Raw genomic sequence first — 6,000 nt, forward strand, 5'->3', positions numbered from 1 at the left:
GTCGGCGACAGACGGACCAAACTGAGGTAGTGAACTGCTGAATGAAAGGGTGACCAAGTAGGACCGAGTACCACGGAGTATGGCTGAGTCACTGGATCACTGATAAATCGATGACTCGCTGAATCACTTCACAAATCGCTGAGTCTATTGAACTGCTGAGCGAGAGTAGATATTCCTACTGTAACCGGTGGTGTCGGACTCTGCGTTGTGTTCTTTTTTCTTTTAATGATGAGACCCGCACGTGTGTGTCTTTGGAGGTAGTCTCCGTTTATTGATCTGACGAAATGATAAAACATAAAGACCTCCGGTCAGTACCCCACGTAAAGCGCAATCCTCTCCCACAGAAAACCGGAACAAAAGGGCCAAAATACATTGAATTATTAAAACAAAATACAACACACCTGACGAAATGATAAAACATAAAGACCTCCGGTCAGTACCCCACGTAAAGCGCACTCCTGCACAAACCAAATAATAAAGAAATATGTTTAAATACATTACAAGTGCCTAATACAGCCTAAACTAGTTGGTTCATGAAAAAAAATTAAATTAACAGAAGTTAAACCAAAAATTTTCACAAACTACTCGGCTGCTTACCTCTCCCACAGAAAACCTGAACAAAAGGGAGGAGGCAAAGGCGCGAAAACTCAAGTTATAGTGTGCAGCGTCACACTGTAAACCGTTCGATGGGGAACAGACCAAAACAAAAAGTTCCACACACACTGATCCGGAGGCCCACAACGTCAGGTACTAAACCAAAAGAAATTAAAATAAAATGAACAGATTTTGTGTAATTATAACAATACACAATATACATACCCACATTGCTGCTAAATAGTTGACCCTGTTACACTACCATAAGAAGATAGATAGATAGATAGATAGATAGATAGATAGATAGATAGATAGATAGATAGATAGATAGATAGATAGATAGATAGATAGATAGATAGATAGATAGATAGATAGATAAAAAGTCAAAAGCATACTAAATACAGTTACCTGTTGTCAAATTAGTGCTACGTTGATATACTAGTGGAAAATCTTTATTAAATTTTGTAATTTTCCAATTACATTATTTATAGATGGACATAAAAAAGAGATATTAAGGGTCAGATCTATTACCACTTCTGCTTGTCAAGTGGTGTAGTCATTTAGGCAAATGCTCGGAAATTTGACACCGCCATATTGGTTGCCAATTCATGACCGGCGCTGTTTTTTTTTGTTTTTTTTGAATTGATGAATCAAAGGAATGGATTCTGAAGTGATTCACAACAGATAAACGAGCCAAAAGAATCAACTTTGTAAAAAGAATTGCACTTTCCATCACTAGTATGGACCTCACAATGAGTACGCACAGATCATATGATTGTACAAAGTGAAAGTGAAACTTACAACACTACTAATTCCTCTAAGTCTCCCACTGTTGTGCAGCTCTTTTTCCTTTTCCCTACCTTAGAAAACTTTGGGTGTATTCACACCTACTTTGTTTGGTCCATTTAAAACGTACCAGAGTTTGTTTCCCCTGAAGTCTGGACTTTTTTTAGGTGTGAATACAAACATGTGAACCATATGTGAACCTGTGCTCCATATGTAAAGTGTCATGAGATAACTTCTGTAATGATTTGGCGCTATATAAATAAAATTTGATTTGATTTGAACTCTGATTCGAATCAAAAAAGCTTACCAAGACCACCTAGGTTCACTTCCAAACAGACTCTGGGCTGGTTCACTTCTGGTGTGAATAGAACCGGCCTTGAACCCAATGAACCATGCACCTTTTTGTGCTTGATGAGCCACCGTAGCTGCTGGAAGTAGCTGAGCCACATGGGTAGTCAGAGCTAACAGCCGCAGCCATGAGCCGACGACAGATGTGGACCAATGAGCAGATGGAATGTCTCACTGACATTTGGTCAGATGTCCATATTAGGAAACTGGCTCCAAATGAGCTGTTCTGGAAAGTCCACATTATTTTTGTAAATTTGTGTCTGTAAAAATAGAATGCATATTCTGAAAATGATAACTGCATGTAGGACCTCCATGTTTGTTTTCATCAACAGCGGCTGTCTCTGACTCACCCCACCCCCAACTTTTCTGTCCAGTGGCAGCGCAGTTTATTACATGTGTGCTTCTGTTTATACATTTTGGTCCCCTAGCAAAAAGTGCAATGAGAATGTGATCTGACCCAAACAACAACAAAAAATAAAGTCCACATTTGATCCAAATCAAATAAGTGGACCAAAGGACTTTCCAGGTGGGAATACCCCCTCTAATTTGAGGGGGCAGGACGTTCTGTTTCCTCCTTGCACTTAAACTCTTTTTGCGAAAAAAGGCCAAAACCAACTCGAGTGAACAGAAAATTGTTTTTGCAATATTCAGAATGTTTTTTCAAATGTTGCATTTTTATGAAAAACTTAAAAATGAGCACACTGCGGGCTTCACCTTTACTATGAGTTACACATTTATGAATGATTCTGAATCCCCCTCCCTTTTGGTTCATCATCTTAAATAGATGCACCCTGACCACAAAGCTGATGAAGATCTGGAGTTGGTCCCTGAGCGCCTTGAATGGCACTTCACTGCTCCTAATGTGTAATGTGCAAAATACTGTGTGTAGTAGGTACTGTGCTTTATTTTCCCCTTAGGGGATAGTAAAGTATAACACGTTAAGTTTAGCCTTAAACCTTTCTAAACAACTACAGAATTCAGTTTGTTTGTTTTAAAGAGAGAGATAGAATGGTGTAAAGCACAACAAACCCCGCCCCTCACATGTATTGTAGCTTATTTTTGCATTGATCCAGCTGGTGTCATCATGTCTATGCATGTACTGATGTCAGCATATCAATTGCCTCTATATATGTGCTAAGTTTGAAGTAAGTTGAAACAAAATTGAAGTTTATATAGACATTTGAAATTTCACCACCATTATAAGTAAATGGGAGAATTTTTTTTTTTTTTTAAATTCCTAAAAATTTTTAACTTTGACCTACTTTTCCCAAAATGTAACCACATCTATTCTGGGTCACTGGTAATCTATAAACCCAATTTGGTATGAATTCAACCAATAGTTTTGCTGCTAGAGTGTTAACAAACAGAGAAACAAACTGAACCAAAAACCATGCCCCTTGCCTCCCCTTCGGGGGGCGGGTAATAAAGGCATTCTGTTACTCCAGTCCTAGCTCTCTTAAAGTGAAGTTAAAACATCAGATCCAGAAAACAGAAAATGCTGTCAGGACTAGCAGGACAAAATAAGTAGCTAGACAAAACTACAGAGCCCATGTACGTCAAACTACCATGGAGGTAAGCTGACAATGTGGCGAGAGTGGTGATCTGCCCCAGGTTTCTATCCAGGGGAGAGTGGAAGTGGCTGACTGTTGGCAGGGGTCAGGTGGTTTGATAGGAGGTGCAGGTGTGCAGGTAGGTGGTTAACTCCAGCTCCAGACAAACACACACACAAGACAGGGAAAACAAGACACACACCCTCAAAGGGAAGGGAAAACAAGGAAACACACTCGGATCCTGACAACTGCTGTACAGCACTCTTACGTCATACCCCCCCAATCTACGCAAATAGCCCCCACAGCATGGCCCCTGATGCAGACATATAAAGCAGGCTTTAGACCGGCAAACAAAGGCTTCAAAAGAATCATTTAGATGATATGCTTGCAGTGAAGACGCTGACAACATGTGTTTATACACTGTATATGAGTGTATCCCAGTGTATTAAAATGTCTTTGATAATCAGTATTAAGCAGTGAGTCGTGCATTTCTTGTAATCCCATCTGTTCCAGAGACAAACTCTAAAAATAGCTTTCATAGTGACTGATCATTGCTCAGAATCATAATTAAAGGAGCTTCTTCTAAGAGAGTGGAAGAACACCACAGTGATCTGAAACAGTGAGAGACGGGTTCACTAGTGCCCCCCCCCCCCCCCCCCCCCCCCCCACACACACACACACACACACACACACACACACACACCCCAGTTCCTCAGTCTGAATGAATGTGCAGCTCTTAATGGGATTATACCACAAGCCTCAGTGCTCTTATTCTGCTCGACATCTTTCTAACTGGCTCGCTTTTGATCTTCTCCTTATGTGGAATTAATCTCAAACCTGCTCAAGTGTGATGATTCAATTAACCAGCGGATGTCTTTTTTTTTTTTGCTCAATATGTAGCAATTTTCAGTCTGCCTTTGAAAAAGAAATACACTTTGGATCCCATCGAAAGGAATACAGTCTAATTATTTGTTTTGCTGCAGTGTGAACACTCTGTAATGTATTTATAGCAGCTGTGATGGTGGACTGGAAAAGAGTCTGTCACTGGTTGGGCCAAACAGGGCTAAAGTCCCTGTGGATAAAATGTGACAGTAGACACACTTGTGTTATTAATAAAGTTCTATTTACAGAGAAAGGCAGTGGTTTTTATTTAACACACACTAGAATTGTCAGATAATACTCCAAAAAGACTACATGTAACTACTTAACATCTTTTTAACGTCATCTTTATTTTCCCCAAAAGCTTCTTTCTATTAGTGATTTTTCTGTGACTAGCCTAATAATGATGTTTTTGAGTTCTTTGGGTTTAATATTTTACACAGGAAATGTAGTGTTGGAACTATTACCAAAGGTTCAATATGAAAGATTCATGTCCCTGAAGTTTATGTGAGAGTTATGAAGTTTGGTGGCGTTAGCCAACTCCATTTCAAAGTCTATGTTTCTTACATCCAGGACACTCACAAAGTTGGTTTTACTGGCTCACCAACCAGCAGTTTTATCTGTTGATTTATTTCAGATTTATTAATGAAAGATCATACACAACGATAATTATAACACACAATGATAACAGTATAAGTGCAAAACTAACAATGACAAAAAGTATATAATCAAACCGGTGAAAAGAAGAAAAACAGAGGACAAAAGAAGAAGAATGGGAGAAAGGGTAAAAAAAAAAAAAAAAAAAAGAAAACCTAATTAACTGAATATGATTAGAACATTATGCATGCCTTGGTGTGACATGGTGTCAAAGTGGTTAGCAGTAACACCTCACAGTGGGTTTCCTCCAGATCCCCCCCCCCCCCCCCCCCCCCTTAAAAACAGGTACGTTGGTTCAGTCCTCTGTCAGTGCTGTTGACCACAGTACTGATGACTTGGCTCCTGAGTACCATCAATACCAGCGCACTGCTCCTAATGTGTACTAATGCTAATGTGCTAATGCTGGGTCAAATGCACAGACCAAATTTCAAAGAAGGGAAAATAAAGCAAGTTAACCTTTAACCTTTATAAGTATACACACCCCTCATTATACAAGCACAGTCATTATCTAAACATACACAGTGTGTGTGTGTGCGTGTGTGTGTGTGTATGTGTGTGTACATACACACAGATGTACACATTCACTTGGGTTCTAATCAATTAGTTTTAGCTAGATAGTTTTTATTTGTGTCTTTTACCTAAGATAAAAGGGAATGAAATATATTGCAGAAGCCCCAGTTTAAAAGGACAAAAACTAAGTAAATGACAAATAGTAATTTAAATACTGTAACAAGGTGAACAAACTGTCAGCGGCAATAAGATGTGAACATTGTAGAAAGAGGTTACAAGTTTATGTCACAATAAAAATGTGTCAGTGTGTTGCTGCAAGTTAGCATTCATTCTTATAAGTGATAACCTTTATTATTAATTCTATATTGTTTTGACAATTAAAGGTGGGGTACGAGATCTTTGAAAAACGGTTCAAGCAAGCTACATTTTGAAAATACTCAATTCAAAAGTCCAAAGCCCTTTCTTCAGACATCCCTCCAAAGCCACGCCTCCAGAGTACTGGCATGCGCAATGCTTGTTCCCGAGGGTTCATGAGCGTTGCACAGCAACAGTTCGCTGGCTTCGACTCCAGCCATGTACGGCCCCAGCCATGTACGGCCCCGGCTCCAGCTCCAGCCCCAGCTCCAGCCCCAGCTCCGGCCCCGGCTCCGGCCCCGGCTCCAGCTCCAGCTCTGGC

This window comes from Sphaeramia orbicularis, chromosome 9 (assembly GCF_902148855.1).
Source record: "Sphaeramia orbicularis chromosome 9, fSphaOr1.1, whole genome shotgun sequence".
Classification (NCBI taxonomy): Eukaryota; Metazoa; Chordata; class Actinopteri; order Kurtiformes; family Apogonidae; genus Sphaeramia; species Sphaeramia orbicularis.